General features: G+C 42.9%; 1 pseudogene; it reads left to right on the top strand.

The window, feature by feature from the left end:
• The window catches only part of LOC137534598 (serine/threonine-protein kinase TAO3-like), a 288,974-nt pseudogene extending 272,535 nt beyond the window's left edge, over positions 1-16,439 (top strand).
• The last annotated feature ends 3,736 nt before the right edge of the window (positions 16,440-20,175 follow it).

Genomic DNA, 20,175 nt, shown 5'->3' with positions numbered 1-20,175 from the left:
GAAGTTTTCAAGAATAAAATTGTTGCTGTAGTAGCTTAGTTAAGTTTTGTGATTGTTTGTGTTATAAATACCTCTGCATGAATAAAGCACTGCTTGAGTTTCAGAAAATACCTCCTTCGCTACTTAGTTGAAAGATTTTTCAGTAATTGTGTTGCTACATTGTTATGGTCTAGAGTAGTTAACGCAATTCTCTGGTATGCTAAAATATGGTAGATCATTATGGCCAGTAAGTAGCTTAGACACTTGCTTCTTTAGAGAGCACTATAGTTTTCAAGAAAAATACTGTAGCACAATCTTGCAGTACAAAAAGTTGACAATTTTATTGGCACAATAGAAAATTCAAAAATAGTCGGAAAAAAACGTTACTAAATATCATGGTCTGGCTTGACATGATGAGCAAAAAATATTTAGGTTAGGCAACGACACACATTCATTTCGGGCTTTATTTATGCCCTTCATTAGGCCACCATACACAGATGCTAAGTTTGTGCCAAGTTGTGAGCTGTTAAAGGGGCTCTGACCAGTACTGCAAAGTACTTAAAGATGCATACCTCTCTGTAGCTTGTGCTCTCCTCTTTAATTAAATGCATGAATCACTGTGCTACAACTAATAGTTTTCGTTCGATTTCAATTTAAAAATCGCATCTTGGCTAAGTTATAACTTCGGGGTCACCCCTGTCCAGAGGAGTTTGTTAGTGAAGTCTGTTAGAGAAGTACATAAAGCAGGAAGAGGAAGTGACATGCATGGCCACTGAACAAGTGAAGGAAGCAGGAAGAGGAAATTACATGCATGGCCATTGCAAGAGACTCCTCCAGAGGGGTCATAGCACGACTTTGTATGAAGTCATCTGGCCCCGTGCATTTTATAGCGGCAATGCCATGGGGAGTTTGGATAAAACAAGTGGCTGGTAAGTGTGCTGACGCACTCAATTGTTCATGGGTATGCTGAAAAGCATACCCATGAGAGGTGCTCGGAGTCCCTTGAAAGCTGCAGTGGCCTGAATTTTTTTTTAATTGCCTGGTCACTAGGGGGGTGTAAGCCTGTGGTCCTCAACTGGTTAAAGCATGAGCTATTGAACTCAAGCATTGGGTCTGTGTTGTATCAGGATGTTCAGTTCATTTAGAATTCTGAGTTTAAAAAAAATGTGTGTTTTTGCGGTACCTATTGCTTTGAAGCACAGCCGTGGAGTCGGTACAACATTATCCGACACCTATATTTTCAATGTAAAAATGGATTTTCCATGTTGATTGAATGTGTCATAAACGGAATTTCATCACTATACATAAGTCTGCAAACTCCACTTGCCACAGATTGTAGGAATGGGGAGATTCTTGAATTGAACCTTTTTCCTTTTCCACAGGAGCTCAATAAAAAGAGAACCCAGAAAGAAATGGAGCATGCCATGCTAATCCGGCACGACGAGTCCACTCGGGAGCTGGAGTACCGGCAGCTGCATATGTTGCAAAAGCTTCGGATGGACCTTATACGTCTGCAGCACCAGACTGAACTGGAAAACCAGTTGGAATACAACAAGCGCAGGGAAAGGGAGTTGCACCGGAAACATGTAATGGAACTCCGGCAGCAACCCAAAAATCTCAAGGTGACTATCCTGTCCAAACCTCATTGTGTTTTGTAATGTGATCTCTGGATTACATCTTATGGGTGCATCACATGAAATAGCCAAGTTTAGGCGTTGAAGCCTGGTGCTGATGGATCATAGAACACTTGCAATAAGTCATGTCAGATGGATGGATGTATAGTTACACTGCTAGGACTGAAGTAAAGTAAGAGTACTACCATGAACAGCAGAATAGGACATCTGACACATTTACATTACAAAAGCAAATTCATATAAACATCATATTGAATGTAATCAGAATCGCTCACATAATGAGCTGTTCCTTCAAAATTGTATATCCTTTGAAGCATACATTTGAGATCCATATTAAAGCAAAAAATAAGGGGGGGCATGTAGAACCTTCCTGTGTCTTCCTCGTCGCTCACCTAGACCTTCTGTAACCAGGCCACACTCCTCTTTACGCATGATGGTGGCTTTGCTACAACTGCACAAGCACAGCCACTCGTGCACAAGTGCCTCTGGTCTACTGTGCAGGTGCGTCCGTACTCGGTCAGGCGCACTTCAGCTGTGCCCATGCCTGAAGAGGAGCGCTGCCCCGATCTTTTTTTCAACAAGCTCTTGTCTGAATTCCTTGGGAGCCTGCGGCAACAGGGGACCTGAGGATGGCATGAGAAGCCTCTATAGAATCCACATGCTTCTTTTTATTATTATTTTCACCTCAGATATACTTTAAACAAGCCTCTTTAGCAGTTCCTGCTACTGCTATAATTTAAGCCCTGCTGCGACCTTCTGATTTCCGGTGGTGGTGATGGTTTCCTAGCCTTTATTTATACTTACCTGTGGCTTCCTCCTGCCCCATGAGCACCGGGGCCTCGCTCACCGTCCTCTGGTACCACGTTCTGCCTCTATAACTCCTGGTAATCAGGGCATTCGCGGCTTTCTGCACATGCCAGGCTCGGCAGTGCCCCCTTATCGTACTCCTGTCACCTGGAGTGTTCTGCGCCTGTGCAATAGTACTGCGCAGGCGCTGATTGCTCCAGAGGACAGGAGAACGGCGGGGGCACGCTGAGCCACACATGCACAGACTGCAATGACTGGCAGCGACTGACCGGTTACCAGGAGTCATAGCATCAGAACTGGGAACCAGAGGACAGCAATGAAAGCCCCGGTGCTCATGGAGCTGGAAGAAGCCCCAGGTAAGTATCAATAATGGCCAGTGTACCATCTCTGGTACACTTTAATGAAACACTGATTCTGAGTTGTTGCTCTGGACAATTTCCGCCAGTTTTGCCTTTTCACTGTGCATGATAAATCCGCTTCTGTTTTTAGTGGCATCTGTTGTTTTTTGCTGGCACAAAAATGTCTAGATTGGGCAGCAGTCCTGGGTGTTTGTTTGCAAACCCACTTTGATGAATGACAGAGGTTTAAAAGAAGAGAAGTGAAAAGACTTAAAACAATGACATGGTGATCATTAATGTTCTATCTATGATGGTACAGGTTATGGAAATGCAGATAAAGAAACAGTTTCAGGACACATGCAAAGTGCAGACCAAGCAGTACAAGGCCCTGAAGAATCACCAGCTGGAGGTATCCCCAAAGTGTGAGCACAAGACAATACTCAAGTCCCTGAAGGATGAGCAGACACGCAAACTGGCCATTCTTGCTGAGCAGTATGAGCAAAGCATAAATGAAATGATGGCCTCACAGGCGGTAAGAAGCATCTTAAATTTCTATAAATGCATCTCACTTCCAAAGCGGAGCTTACATTACTGTTTGTTCAAGTTTAAAGCTTACACTGTGTGGCTTTGTTTTAAAAGGTGGCAGGTTGTAATCTCAACAAAATATTTGGGGTTGAATTTTGGTTTTGGCAGTTGATACTGACAGTCTGACCAAGCCAAAAATATTCATGTTGTAGACCATTTTCTCTTTTGTGAAAGTGTAATCTTTGCTGTGCACGTTTTTGTTTCCTATATGTCTTCTGAACCAGAGGTGAGAGAGGCTCTAGCCTCAGGGCGCAGTGTAGGAGAGGGGCGCAAAACTCTCTTGGCAATCATTCCCCTATTGTGTTTGAAGCAAAGAGAAATAAGAAAAGGGAGTACATGGCAGTGACTTCAAGCCAGATAACTAAAGATTAAGGTTTGTGTGTGTGTGGGGGGGGGGGGGGGGGAGCCTATGGCCTATGGCGCCCCTTACTTTAATTGCAATCAGTGTATGATGCTGGGGTTTGAGGGATAGGGGGCGCACTTTGGTGTTTCAGTCTTGGGTGCTGGAGGACCTTGTACCGACTCTGCTTCTAAAAGTTATAGACATATTAGTTTTCCCCTGCAGTTGTGTGGATTTACCATGTTTTAGCTTTTGTGGATGCATGTAAAGGTTAAAATGAACCATTTAGGGCTGGTTCACACAGACGCTTGGTGGTGTTTACCGCCAAGCGCTTGTGACTCGTCGGCTAAACGCTCCCATTCAAGTGAATGGGAGCATTTAGTATTGCACGATAAACGGCGACTGCGCAAATGCGGCATTCCAAATCCCGATTTACTGTTGTTTCAGCCGGCCCCAGAAGCCGCATGCGGCATCCAGGGTCACCTATCCCCATGGCAGGAATTAACTATACTTATGGTATGTACACATTTGCAACTATGGTCGTTTGAAACAGCAGCTTAACGATCGGTCTGCCGACAATCGGGTAGACAACTGTACCAAACGATCATTAAGTACGACGATGAACGAACGATATCGGCATGATGAGAAAATCCAACAGGACGGGTCATATCGAGCGACAATCGTTACAAAACTATAGTGTGTACAGTTATCTGCGGAGAACGATCGTTACAAGGGCCAGTGCGTCTGCTTTGGATTCTGCCCAGCTTCCGTACTTCCTGTGTAGCGAGGCCCGTAAAGATTTACATTACAAATTTCAAATAAACTTTGTTTTCTAGTTAACTATCATATATTTTAATCTATTGTAACTCCATGTTGGTGTGTTTTTTTTTTTTTGTTTTTTTTTTAATATATAAATATGTACGCAACATTTCCCTCTGATTGTTCTTTTCTGTGAGAACGATTGTTAAAATGTGTATGATGATCGCTGCATCCCATCGTTGCATTCCAATTGTTCCAATATTGTTCGTCTGGTAACTATCTTTCCTTGCAAATGATCGTTATCGCAAGTGTTTACGTAGCATTAAGGTGGCCAGACACTGCTCGATTTGCCATTAGATTGACCAACTGACAGATCCCTATCTGATCGAATCTGATCAGAGAGGGATCGTATGGCTGCCTTTACTGCAAACAGATTGTGAAACCGATCACAATCTGTTGAGCTGCTCCTGCCGCCTGTCTTTCCCCCCCCCCACCCGTATACATTACCTGAAGCTGGTTCCGGGTCCTCTTCTCCGCGCTGCACGCATCCCAGCATCCTGGAAGTTCAAATAGAGCGCCTTCTAGTTGAACTTCCTGGTCACTGGTGTGACACAGGAAGTTAATGTACGCCGGGATGGAGCAGGAACAGAGCGGTGCAGCGCGGAGAAGATGCCCGGGAGCCAGCGTCAGGTAATGTATACCTGCATCGGATCGGCCGCCGCTAGCGACGCGCTCCCTACCCGCGGGCGATCGACGGTAATTTCCCGCACGGCGCGATCGACGGACCGATCCGATTTCGGGGGGAAATCGGATCGGCGGGTGCGTTTAGCCCGAACGATTGGCAGCAGATTCGATCCCAGTGATCGAATCTGCTGTCAAAACGGCAGCAAATCGGGCCAGTGTATGGCCAGCTTTAGTCAGTGCTGTTATCTGATCTGCATTAGTATAGCAGGGTGTTCCTCCATGTGTTTTCTGTGCAAATTTGTTAAGCAGACTGATTAAATGGCCTGGATGCAGAGGCTTGCTCTAACCACACGTTTGTCATGCCCTGACTATCTTCTCACCAGCCTGGCCCTGCTAGATAGGGGAAGAAAGGCAAGGTGTGATGTCACGGGGGATGTGGAGCCAGTCACTGCATCCAGGTCATGCTCCATGCAACCAGGCTGTTGGTCTGATTTGCACGGAGCTTGAATTGGGGGATAACCAACCATATACTGACGCTGATCAGGTAACTGATCCAGCTGAAGTGCAGTCAGTGCCCAACATGGGAATATGTTTATTTCCATTAAGTTTTTCTTACTGAAGGTTTCCTCTGAAGTACATGTAATGATTACAAAAGAATGGTTACAAGTGGTTATAATTGGTTATAATTTGTTTCATCTAGAGTCTGTACTTGGTAGTCCTGAAAACCTTTTTCAATACTTAGACCCTATTTTAATAAGGGGAGAATGCTGTCTGCATTTTCTGGTGCAGGGTTTATGCCATGATTATCTTGTGGGAAAGTCATGTCATTCAAATGTTTTATAATTAAAACAGGGCTTGTTGGTCCCACTCCCAACTTCTGATCTCCACGCCATCCTCCTCTGCACCTTACTATCCCCAACATACTGACTAATTAAAGTTTATAAAGGGGGGGGTATGTGCTCATGTCATAGCAAGGCAGGCTCTTCTGACTCCATCTTCTCCCTTCTGGATGCCGTGCACCATGCCAGTGGTGTAGCACCTCACATTGTGGGAGGGGTTGCATAACTTTCCCTGTAATAAAGGCCAGTGAATAGCAGGGTCAACTTCTGCTGAACATATTTTTGGCACATTTCAGCAGCCTACAGGCTAGAGCTGCCAGCTGTTGTTTCTTTGGTCTATTTTAACCCGTCTCATCTTCTGAAGTCTTTCAAGATTTGGGTAAAGTTTTAAGGTTAAAGCAAAACTCAGCCATAGAGACTCTGGTTTATTTGTATCTAGTACAGTGCAAGCAGATCCATAAACTTGGTACAAGCTTATGGTTTAGGAGGCCGATTTCAAGCCTAGACGGCTCAGAGTGAATGGGGTAGCGGATTTGAGGTTTGTTTTCATCTGTGCTGTTTAAGTTGCCCCCCCTCCCTCTTGACTGCAATATACAAACCACCTTACTTACTTTATATACTGCACTGTGTAATAATATTTTGTCTTCTAAATAAGATGAAAATATGGAATATGGGTATGGATAACCAAAGCTTGTTTGTTTTTTAAATCAATGAGTGTAGTGCCAGGGTGAGGCAGACACTCCTTTGTAACTGCAAATCTGTCACCTGTAAGTAAACTATGGCTCTCCCACTGTCTTATGGGAACTGCTAGAGGTATGACGATATTATGTGTGTGGGCATGCTGTCTAACGATGAGGTTTGTGCTCCTGAATTATTCCATTTGGGAGAAGGCACTGTCTAGGTATGTTGTAGTGGGTAGGGGGCACACAAACCTAATCATGTTGTTTGGAAGAATTGTTTCAAGGGATGCACCTGCTTAATTATCTAAGATTATAGAATGGGCTGTTATGAAATAGTGCATGTACTGATTTCTATGTGTTATATCTCTTGTTCACATACACTTAACCACGGCAATTATATACCACACAATGCTCTCTTCATTGGTGCCCAGAGGTACTACAGGTCTTCTGGGATGCACGGCCCCCTCAGACCTGTGGTGACTGACAGGCCCCAGTGCAGCGAATGACAGACCTGCAGATCAGCGCGGGGTCAGAGGGAGAGAGAGCGGCGCATAGTACCGCAGACTTCATATGCGTAAGTGACATCACACGTCACTTCCTGCATTTGAGGTGATGCGCCTGGTTGCTGTGGCTGCTCTGATTCGGGACCTGAGCTGATCTGGAGGTCTGTCAGTCACCGTGCTGATCTGCAAGTCTGAGACAAGGTGAGTGGGACACCTTGCTACCTATACTGGGGTCAGCACTCTACCTTTACAGGGGCAGGACTCTACCTATACTGGGGGCAGCGCTCTGCCTATACTGGGGGCTGGCTGCCATGGTGTTCGGGGGAGCGGGCTACCTTTGCCCTGGGGCCACCGTGCTGTTTAAAGCGGCCCTGGATATAGACAATGTTATTAGTGTTACTACAAGAAATTCATTTTACAAGAAAGTGATCAGTATCTGCTTCTGTATTGCAGCTATAACCGATGCACTCTTGTTTGCCCAAGGTCCATGTTTGGCCACCCCACTCTTAATCCTAAATCATGGCCTCAGTAAGGAATTGTGCACCATTCTAAACCAATATCTATCATTAATGTATTTTTATATATTGTTTTACACATTAGTGCCTAATTTGCTGTACTTCTAAAGCAGATTCAAAATCTAGCAAAGCACAGACTCTATTGGAATAGTGTTTGAGAAAAGTAGGTCCTTACTGTTGGTAAGCTGTAGGTCCAAGTTGGGTGGTAGTGGGTTTTTTTGGGGGGGGTTAATCTTCACTTAGTAGTACATTCTTTTAAATGGCGCATGGGAGATGTGTTTTGTTAGAGGATCTAAATTCAAAATGATAGACCAGGTCAATGAATGACAGGCTGTGTCTTAATGAGAATGGGTAGGATGGGTCATGGGGTTAAACACTTGCCTTTCCTGACGTCTTCGGGTCACAGGTGACACTCCGCTCCTCGGCAGTGTAGATGAGGCCGTGTTTCCGAAGACTGAAGAAGCTCTTCGGAAACCTCTGCCATTTGCTACCCCCAGCTCAGCAGCCATCAATTAGGCCATGGCTGCCGAGCCAAAGTGCCTTGGTGGGCTCCCGGCTAAAAGAGCCTGTGGAGAACACTGCCCTACCTAGAGGGATGATGCCAGGACAGGTATTTCACCAAAAACATCCATTCAATCCTCTATCATCTGACAGGCCAAATGGTCAAAACAGCCTCTGCCATTTTGACATTTGGTACTATTTAAGCATTGTTACAGCTTATACTAAATAATAGGAAAATCTGTACTGCACCAATTAATAGGTCTTTGTGTGCTCCTCAGCAACTATACTGCCTGCTCACTTACTCCCCAGCTAGTCAGTCAGAAGCTATGCCTTCCCACTTGAGATACTTATAGGTGATCAGCAGGGAGGCATGGTTTTTGCTAAGAATAGTAATTGCACTCCCCATTGCCTGCCAATGTGTATGTCGTGGGACTGGTTTAGGTTGACTGGAAGTAAGCAGGTGACTATAGGCTGCTGAGGAGGAGATGAGTATCTGTGAACTGGTCCAGCACCTATTTTTATGTCTCTATTTGACAAAACTACAACATTCTCTTGGAACAGTACATTCTCTTGGAACAGTAAACTTGGTTGTATAATGTTTTCTTTTCTCTTTACCTATTGCACACCAACTTTGGACCACCTCTGTGCGGTTTTGTACTTTTTTCCTCTGGCCGGGATGACAGCTGCGCTTGGATGAAGCTCAAGAAGCAGAATGCCAGGCTCTTAGGCAACAGCTTCAACAGGAGATGGAGCTACTGAATGCCTACCAGAGCAAGATCAAGATGCAGACTGAGGCACAGCATGAGCGTGAACTGCAGAAGCTGGAGCAAAGGGTGTCTCTTCGTAGAGCGCACCTGGAACAGAAGGTACAGAAGAATCAGCTGCAATTTACCTCCAATATTTTCTGTATATCTCTTTAGTATAGATATTCTGAGAGATTGTTTACATCTTTATTGTATTCTGTCATATTTCAACTCACGATAACAAAGCATTTTTCTGGTTGCTGAGGAAGGGGGCCATTTAAAGGACAACTGAAGTGTGAAGAATATGGAGACTGCCATATTTATTTCATTTTAAACAATCCGAGTGGCCTGGCAGTCTTGCTGATCTGTTGGGCTGCAGCAATGTCTGCATAACACCAGAAACAAGTGTGCAGCTAATCGGGTCAGATCTGACAATGTCAAAAACACCTTGTCTGATGCATGCTTGTTCAGGGTCTATGGCTAAAAGTATTAGAGGCAGAGGATCAGCAGGATAACCAGGCAGCTGACATTGTTCAAAATAATTAAATATGGCAGCCTCCATGTCCCTCTCACTTCAGTTGTGCTTTAAGAATGTAGATGTTACTTGATGCACACCTGACACGAAACAAAAGTCTTTAAATATTGACACCCAGTAAAACTTGCTGTCCCCAGTGACTACCTGCTATTGATAGAAAACTGTCTTCAGCCAATTTTAACTCAGACAGCTGTGACATTACAGTGTTAAACCTACGTTTTTGGTCTTTTAAAAAGAAAATACAACTGGGATTCTTAAAAATCAATTTTGAAGAGTAGGAGGATGTATGCAATAGTTTTATATCATCAGTTTGTCACCTTGGGGTTTCTTTAAAGGTAACGTAGCAACTATTTATCAAAATATATATAAAATGAACCTCCCTTAAGGTGGTGGGGGCCAGGAGCAGGTATTACTTACCTCAGGAAGGGGGAATCCCGGTGGTGTTGCACATCCCTGACTACCACAATGCATGCCAGGAGATACAGTCCAATCGATGGGAGTACATCTCCCATCATACATTAAAGCAAGTAGGATCCCTCAACACCGCTACGAGTCTTCCTGGAGAACCAATGCAAACAAAAGGAAAGGATGTTCCGCTGCACCATAGGTTGGGTATAAAGCAATCTTCAGTTTATTGACACATCAGTAGATACACATATGGCTCACGCGTATCGGAGCTCACACTGGCTCCTTAATCATAGCCAACATACACAAAAACACCACACGCTTAAATAGTCAAAAAAGCCGGCCCACCCGAGGTGTGGCTATGGCTCTTAAAGAGACATATACATGTACATATAAAATGGCCAAATGGCCAAAATGGAGATTAATTAAAACAACCATGGATGTTGTGATTAAGAATCAAGATGAATAGACAATCCGGTTACATGAAGATATATAAATTAGACACCACAGCGATGAGATAAAAAATAGCATGTGAAAATACAAAAACACATACAAAATTATTCATAGGAATGTATAGATGTATAAATGCATAAATATAACAATATTCACACCGCCCGGGGAAAGAGTAAAAGGGTAAAAAAAGGGGGAGAGGGTGGAGAATGCATGGAGCAAAAGGAGGCAGGGCCACACACGCCCAAACTCAATATCTAATATCATAAGTCAGGCTGACATCCCGGGCAGCCCCGGGCCCCGTACCCGTTTCCAATCCTTTCTTCTACCCTGTACAGGCCAGATCCACGGCGGTAGACATGTTTCAGGATTTAGTTGAGCGTGAACTTGCCCAGCTACAGAAAACATTTAGAGCCAGCTCTGATCTCACCAAGCAAGAGCAAGACGCACTGCAGTTTCTCCAGACAGATAATTCAATTGTAATTCGCAATGCAGACAAAGGAGGGGCTGTGGTCGTCATGGATTCAGACATGTATAGGGCAGAGGCACTACGACAATTGGAGGATAAGAGTACTTACCAGGTGTTAGCAGGTGACCCTACTATTAAATTCCAGGCTGAACTCAAACAACTACTCAATTGGGGTTGCTCCTTGCGAGTGTTCTCTGAACGGGAAAGAGATTATCTCATGGTGGATACACCGGTTATTCCAATTTTCCACCACCTCCCAAAGGTGCACAAACCAGATGTTCCTCCCAAGGGCCGCCCCATTGTTGCTGGGATAGGCTCCTTGGGAGAGCGTCTGGGTCAATGGGTGGACGGGTGCCTTCAGCCACTCGTCCGCCGTTTGCCTGGATTCCTTCGCGATACTACACATTTTACTTAACAGCCTGGATTCCCTGACATGGTCCAATAGCTATACATGGGTCACGATGGATGTGACCGCACTCTACTCCTCCATCCCCCATGACCTTGCTCTCAGGGCACTGGATTTTCACATCCAGAAATATGGCTCTTTCTCTGCGGCTACTAGGGACCTCCTCATTTCTGCGGTAGAACATCTGTTGACCCATAATTATTTTATGTTTGACTGGGTTTTCTATCTCCAGAGATGCAGAGCTTCTATGGGAGACAAATTCTCCCCATCCCTGGCGAATTTGTTCATGGGGTGGTGGGAGGAGCTCCGCATCTTTGGGGCAGAGAACCCCTTTTCAGAATTTATTTTTTGGTATGGGAGGTACATAGATAATCTGCTGCTGATATGGGGGGTCCCTCAGACGTCCTGCCCGGTTTCTTGTCATATTGCAATGACAACAGTTTGAATCTGTCCTTTACCATGTCCCATAGCCCCTCTCAGATATATTATCTTGATCTGACTTTGTGGGGCCGAGACATCGGGCAGGATTGTCACTAAGACCTACAGGAAGGCATGTGCCGGCAATTCTCTTTTGCTGGCCTCCAGTTGCCATCCGAGCCATACTTTGAGAGCAATTCCTTATGGGGAGATGGTCAGAGTGGCTCGCAACTGTTCAGATCCCAATCTTTTGGGGCGGGAATTGGATGTGGTGGAGGAGAGACTCCGGGAACGGGGATACACCACACGCTCCATACGTGGTGCACGACAACGTGTGCTATGCAGGGATCGTCGTGATCTTTTGGAGGTTGCTTCTGGAAGCGAGACTAGGCAAAAAAGAAATCTGACTTTTACAACTCCGTACAGCTTGGAGTATAACAAGATTATTAATATAATAAAAAAATATTTGCCGGTCTTGCACTCAGATCATAAGCTCCGTACCATTGTAGGCAGCGGCGTTGCCTTTTCAGCATGCCGAGCCCCTACTTTGGGGACCCGTCTTTCACCCAGTCTTTTCTCCAGCTCTCCTAAACCTGTTCCAACCTGGTTGACCTGCGTGGGTTCCTATAAATGCAGTTACGGCACCTGCAGATATTGTCGGGTTCATAATCAGACACGGGAGATTTTCTCAACTGCCAAAGGCATAAAATTTGATATAAAACAATATGTCAATTGCAATTCCAGCAATGTGGTATATCTTATTTCCTGTTCCTCTTGTAGGGTCCAATATGTGGGTTGTACCACCCGCCCCTTGAGACAGCGTATTGCAGAACACTATAACGGATCAGCCAGATGCATCAGGAATGAGGCTTATGTCACCCAGGTTTCCAGTGTAGCCAAACACTTTTTTAGGGAACATCGGGGTGACATGAGTGGTTTCACTTTCCAAGGCATTGAAAGGGTGATGCATTCTGCCAGGGGAGGGGATTTGTACAGACGTTTACTACAACGGGAGGCTCTATGGATATGGAGATTGGGCACACGCATACCCACAGGATTGAACTCTAAGCTGGATGTCAGCCTGACTTATGATATTAGATATTGAGTTTGGGCGTGTGTGGTCCTGCCTCCTTTTGCTCCATGCATTCTCCCCCCCCCCCCCCCCTTTTTTTTACCCTTTTACTCTTTCCCCGGGCGGTGTGAATATTCTTATATTTATGCATTTATACATCTATACATTCCTATGAATAATTTTGTATGTGTTTTTGTATTTTCACATGCTATTTTTTATCTCATCGCTGTGGTGTCTGTAATTTATATATCTTCATGTAACCGGATTGTCTATTCATCTTGTTTCTTAATCATAACATCCATGGTTCTTTTAATTAATCTCCATTTTGGCCATTTGGCCATTTTATATGTACATGTATGTCTCTTTAAGAGCCATAGCCACACCTCGGGTGGGCCGGCTTCTTTGACTATTTAAACGTGTGGTGCTTTTGTGTATGTTCGCTATGATTAAAGGGAAGGTTCAAGCAAAATAAAAAAATGAGTTTCACTTACCTGGGGCTTCTACCAGCCCCATGCAGCCATCCTGTGCCCTCGTAGTCACTCATTGCTGCTCCAGTCCCCCGCTGGCAGCTTGCCGACCTCGGAGGTCGGCGGGACGCATTGCGTAAATTTTTACGCATTCCCGCTAGTGCAGGAACATCAACACATACATTTTTACGCGTTACTGGTTCAATGCGTACAAATGTATGTGTTGATGTTCCTGCACTAGCGGGAATGCGTAAAAATGTACGCAATGCGTCCCGCCGACCTCCGAGGTTGGCAAGCTGCCAGTGGGGGGACTGGAGCAGCAGTGAGTGACAATAAGGGCACAGGATGGCTGCATGGGGCTGGTAGAAGCCCCAGGTAAGTGAAACTCATTTTTTTATTTTGCTTGGACATTCCCTTTAAGGAGCCAGTGTGAGCTCCGATACGCGTGAGCCATATGTGTATCTACTGATGTGTCAATAAACTGAAGATTGCTTTATACCCAACCTATGGTGCAGCGGAACATCCTTTCCTTTTGTTTGCATTGAGACCCGGTATTCCTGCTCCCCTGGGTTATGCACCGGTGGTGTCAGCATCTCCATTCCTTGTTTGTCTTCCTGGAGAAGATGGATGCCAGCATAATTGTAAGGGGGGTCGGGGCTAGGGACTGAAGCATGAGGGGCTAGGGAGCAGGCCCCTGAAGGCAGCTTATGGGAAGTAATGACTGCCCCTACCCCCTGTACTCAATTTATGAACCTCCCTTAAGCCTTGTACACATCAGCTAAGTCCGATGATAATGACTGCCTCAGCCGACAATCGGGCATGTGTATGGCAGCCAGCGGCCCGCAAGCCATCCGCCGGGCAGATCTACTCAACCCCAGCAGCGCTGATCCCATTGTTCCTCCACCTGCCACATGATGTCAAGCATGCACCGCCTGTCCCTCCATGGCCCACTCCCAGTTGGCATGCGTGTGTGCAGCCCAGCCCTGCGATGCTGCCTCAAGGGGGACTCTTGTCCTGATCCTTGACGGGCGACATGCAATGTCAGTTTGTACGCAGCCTTAGGAGGAGGTTCGTTTTATATATTCTGATAAATGGATACCTAAATTCAAGTAAACTTGACCAGCGCTGCGTAATAAACAGTGTGTCACTCCCACCACCAACACCTAATGGAGAGCGGCTCACCAATTTTGTTGGACCACAAATCACAATGGTCAGATGCGCATATGGGGCATTCAAGGCTCCCCTCGCCTGCACGATCCGTTCCACCCTTGCAGCAGTCACCATATGCAGATTAAGACCCAATACTTGCACTTTAGCGTTTCTTCAGGATGAAAAAAACAGCGCTCATAGTACAATACTGTATTAAAACTTTAAAATGTATTCCAGGTTTACACTTACAGATTTTTGCAGGAAGTTGGCACTTATAATTTGCCATGGGCTCTCCCCCTTCTAGTCTCCCGGTTTGGCCAGCAAGTGTCATCAATCCCTCTGCGTAATGACCCTCCGGCTACCTCCTCTGGTCTGCAGTGTAGTGCTTAGACACTTGAAGCACTACACTGCAGACCAGAGGAGGTAGCCGGAGGGTCACCACGCAGAGGGATTGATGACACTTGCTGGCCAAACCGGGAGTTGTGGGGGGGTTTTTTTGCAGTCTTTTAGAGCAGCTTATAAGCAAGGGAAAAAATTATGATTTGTTAGGAGTCATAAGTTTTTTGGGTTTGTTTGGTTTTTTTTAAACCCATCCTGGGGAGCAGATTTTAATTAAGAAATATTTGTAGAAAGGCAAGTACATGTATACATTTAGTTACTTATTTTGACCCAGGACTGTACACTTTGTGCAGCTATAAGATTTCATGGACTTTATTTAGGCTGTTTGTTTTTTCTTGCTTCAGATTGAAGAGGAGTTGGCAGCTCTTCAGAAGGAACGCAGTGAGAGGATCAAGCATTTGTTTGAACGCGAGGAAAGAGAAATTGAAACCTTCGATATGGAAAGTTTACGGATGGGCTTTGGAAATCTGGTGACGTTAGAATATCCCAAGGAGGACTATAGATGAGAGAGGCCAGTTTTTGCCATTTAAATAAAGAACAATAATAATATTAACAGTGACAGCAAGGAGAACCTGCAAAACGTACATTCCCCATTTTAACGGGCGTGCTCTCTCTCTCTTCTCTCTCTCCCTCCCTTTATCTCTCTCTCTCACTCTATCTCTCTGTCTCTATCTATCTCTGACGTCCGTCGGACACTAGTGCCTGTAATTCTTTTTACTCACCAGGGTGCCTCTGGGCAAATCTGAGCACGGAGCAAGCTCCCTGGCATACCTCTCAAGTGTCCCTGATTGTCACAAAAAATTTCAATCCATCAGAACATTGGTGCTTGTTATACAAACCGAAGATTCAAACAGCGGGAATGAGTCTTGAAGTTACAGTTGTGTTTTGTGTCGAAACTCTTCCTTTATTCATAACCCCTTTTGTGGAAAGAGATAACTTGATTATTCAAAGTTTTGTCCATGATGTTCCTTGGGGATGATGCTGAGAGGTATGTTGTTTATCAGTGAGAGGATTGAGAGGTATGTATCTTCATGCCTCTGTGGGAGGGCTTATGAGGGCTTTGTGGTCCTTAGCCAGTTTTTGGCAGAAGGTGAGCAGTGTGTCCCTGATGTTACTTGAGTACTCGGAGGAGAGAAAGCTACATGGTGGATTCCTCTGCTGGGACTAAAAGATGTGCGTCCTGCAGTTTGGTAAGAAGTCAGCCCATAATTATTTTGTGAAAGATGGCTGCCCACAGTTTAATTGGTTTCATCACCCATGATGCACAAGTTGTCAGTCTGTGATTAACCCCTTCAGCCCTGAGCCAGTTTAGTGGTGGTGTTTAAGATCTGCTGATGACTTTTCCCTCGTCAAAAGAGTGGGGTCATTTTTGGCACTTTCAGAAGTTTGGTTATCACCTCTTATTCAGGGTTGGTATCCAGTGAAGACTAACCGTCCAATCTTCTAAAGTGCCTCACACTTAAAACTAAAACTCAGGGATGAAGAGATTAATTTATTGATGTTCAGTAACACATTTGAGAGACTAGAGAGAAATGAGGAGATACACATAAAATACAAAACCAACGAAAAATGTGAATAACTGTTGGTTGCTACAAACATTTTATTCTGTTTAAAATACAAGCAAAAAAATATATATACAATTTAATATATAAGAGAGAGAGAAGCATAAAACTGCAGCCTTAAGGTTACTGCTGCTGCGTTAAACATTGTTGTTTTTTTGGTATTTGTTCGTCAGGAATAAAAAAAGAAGAGATTTTATTAAACTATTGAGGTTTGATACATTTTACAGAAACCAATCATGTTGTATATATATATATAGACATATTGTTGGGAGGGGGAGAGGCAGAACTTGGGGGGTTGTTTGGGCAGATGGGGAGGGTAGAATGTCTTGTGATAATATATATATTTTGTTTCAATTTTTTTTTTCTTTTCTTTTTTCTTTTTTTTTTTTCTTTTTCTTTTTGATGAATCATGCTGGCCGGAGCAGAAATTGACTTTGAATTTTCATTGCACTTTTGGCTCCTAATCAATGGTACTTTTTACTCCAGTCCTGGTTTTCCTATATGTATATACCATATGTATTCTTAACTGACATAAGGCAGCTGGGAAATTAAGACCAAACTACACTATTTAATCAACGACTTTGGCATGGTATGGTGCCAAAGGATAATTTTTTGCTAAATCTTTGCAATATATTGCTAATGTATACCAGGATGTAAAAAGAAAACCCACACATGTAAAACGTATTTACACGGTGTATATGGGAGTACATGATAATTCTACCAGCCCTCTATTCTATCCCTGTAACAGTGTGCCTACTGCCCACACTGTATGCAGCCAGTTAATTGCTTTTGCTGCCTGAGCCCAAGTAAGTACATTTTTGTACATAGGAGTGGACACATTTGTAAAACTGGACTTGAAGAGTGCTTGAGTAGAACGTGAAGACTTGTTTCTTCCTAGGTATTAATAGCAAATTTTCACTTGAAAATATTTACAAATTGTGACTATATACACCCCGGTCATATTGTATATCTTTGGTTCTTGGTACAGACCTGATTCCCGCCTTCGTTAGTCCTGGAACTTGAGCCGGAAGTACTGTAGTTGCTTCAGAACAAGTCTTGTTCAGCACGTAACACATCTAATTATCTTTTAAACCCGTAATGTTGAAATGTGGGAGTTCAGGGTTCTTTTTCCTTTATTTCTTAATTTAATTTTTCCTTTCTCTTCCCTCTTTTCCTTTATTTTTACACTTTTTGGTGGAGGGCATTAAAATTTAATAGGTAATGGCTGTGATGTACTGAGTCAGTGTCTCCTCAAAAATATCACAAAGAAATATGAACAAAAAAAGAATACCACTTAGAGAGAGTATTTTTGAAGCTGAAAAGTCTGTATAAAAATTGATGTTAGACGAGTAATGTATCATATTTGTTCAAAAATAATATAAGAAAAATTAAACTTTGTGGACTCTTTTTTTTGTCACAAAATGAGTTAAAGATATTTGTTTTATTTTTAAGAGAATTGAATTTAAAAAAAAATCTATATAGAGTCTCAATAAATTAAATACTACTTCCCTTTCCCTTCTGTAGACTACTTATTAGAAACAAAACTGTTAAAAGTAATCTTTGCAGGGCAAGTAATTCATATAAAGCTTTCCTTGCTCAAATTTTAATATTTAGGGTCCACATTTAAAAAAATAAAGAACTTTATGCTCTGGCTTAGTACATCTTGGCCCCAAGAAAAGTGTGAAAAGGTCCTCTAGAATAATACATTTATATTCATTTTGATGCAGTTAGTTATTCATATCTAATGGTCTATGTTCTTCCTGGATACATGTAGCTGTAATTTCACACACGATATTGCCACGCTGCACTTTTAATGTAAAAGAAGTGTACAAATTTAAAACTAAAATTATTTGAATTTTATTTTGTGTTGATTTCCTGGAAAATGCATTCAGTTCATAAAATCTTCTACAAGAATATTTTATATGGAAACTTGTCCGTTATATTGATGATGATTATTGGACACCAAAGCCAGTATTTGAAAACAAACAGAAAAATCTTTTCATCATTTGCAAAGTGCATAGTTCTTGTAATGGAGAAACCTGAATTTAAGGTAAAAACATACAATATTTTGAAATATTTAGTTTTTGGGAATTGGCACAATAACACACAAATAAAACTGGAAATTGATAAGGATGTATTTATTATTTGTTGCGATTTACAATACTTTTGAATTCTAAGAATTTGTTTTGAACAGAAAAAAAATTATATAATTTTATATTTATACAGATCTCATAGACGCTGGAATGGAAATATGTAAAACCAGGACTGGGTGTATTAATATGTGTTAAGGGGTGCTTTACATTTTGTCAAGTGAATAATGTCATGCACCTATAAAGCACATCTGCAGCTTCATCTACACTGTGCTCATTTGGGTCCCACTCTGTCTGGTACAAAAAATGTTAACCTTTGTGGCTGCAGGCCTTTCACTTTATTACAAGCAGCTCAGAGTTGTTCATTGCTTTAAATGACTACTAGCACTGTAATTGTCACAATTGTTGCAATATGAGTAGTGGAAAAACAGTTCTTTATCTTTTTGTTTGTTTTTTTGTTTTCCTTTTATTTTTTTTATAGCAAAGATACAGTGAAATAATTCTCTTCAATTCTGTCCTAATGTAAAGGTGCTAACATTGTGTTATATGGGGTAAGCTATTTATTTTTGTGATCTATTTGGACGTGAAAAAAAGGAGCATACTGATGCCATTGGTTTAACCATTGTACCCTAATCCCTTGAAGTTACTACAGAATCTCGGCTGTACCGCGGCAGAAGGACTTGTGGTTACGCGCAGTGCAATGGTCCTGGAATTTCTCTCTGGCAGTAAAGCATTTCAGCTTTTGAATCTTATTGGCATTGTGCTGTTTACGGGAAATTCCCCCCACCCCACCCCCCCATGCGTAGCATTGTATGACGAATGTGTGGATTGTCAATAGCGATCACCTTGAGAATGTATCTTCTCCATATTTCCACCCAGGACATTTGTATCTTGTCTTTTTATCTTACAAAAATGCTAAATATTCCTTCAACACCTATGAATGCAGCAATGGATAAATACAATGCCCAATGATTCTCAGACTACAGAATTATGGCTGCATGTTACATTACGTTGCGCTGGTTTATGTGGTCAAACAGAAATCTGCCCTACGGGGTGCAGATGTTATATCACTGCCAAGATCTAGCTCCAGTACTGCCCATCTCGACAAATAGGGGAGCTTTCTGTTTACTTGCATTATCAGTCCATTGTTGCACTTATTAGTTTTAAGAATTTGTATTGCTGTTCTTTGCTATGAAGTTGTTTTGTATATACATAATGATCCTTTTTAATGAAATATTTGTGGGATATAAATAGCAGATATAATCCCCCCCCCCCCTTTTTCCTATATGCTGTATATGTACCCTTATTACACACCTCTGGAGCAGTGCAGAAAGCAGTGTCCAGGGGGCGTGATGGTGCTGATCACATGGTCTGCAGCCTCAAAATATCACTGGAAGCAAAAAAACATTTTAATTTTTATGCTTTCTGATCAAGCCTGTTGTGCAGGCTTATCCAGCACAGCATAAAGATTTTTTTTCTTCATTATTTTAATGGAATGGGACAGCTTATAGAATGGACAGTGAGTGGACTCTGAATAAGCACAGACCATTCAAATCAATTCTCTGCTCCACTGGTTTTGCTGCTGTAACAGTTGTTAAGCAGAGGATGTCTGCACACAGCATCCCAGCGCCCACTGTCCCACTAGCACAAAATCCACATAGGGACTGTGGCCAGAAATCATGTATTTTCTGTATAGAATGAACTGAAGGAGAGATTTTACATATTTTCGTATTGTATTTTAACAGTTTTTTCTCAAATTCCGTATACTAACCTTCATCTCTCTCCCTCTTTTGTTATTTATATAATTTATTTTTTGAATTTTAATTTAATATTTTTTTTCTGAATGG

The sequence above is a fragment of the Hyperolius riggenbachi genome, chromosome 1 (assembly GCF_040937935.1).
Source record: "Hyperolius riggenbachi isolate aHypRig1 chromosome 1, aHypRig1.pri, whole genome shotgun sequence".
NCBI lineage: Eukaryota > Metazoa > Chordata > Amphibia > Anura > Hyperoliidae > Hyperolius > Hyperolius riggenbachi.
Note: the sequence above shows the minus strand (reverse complement) of the source record. Positions and strands in the feature narration are given on the sequence as shown.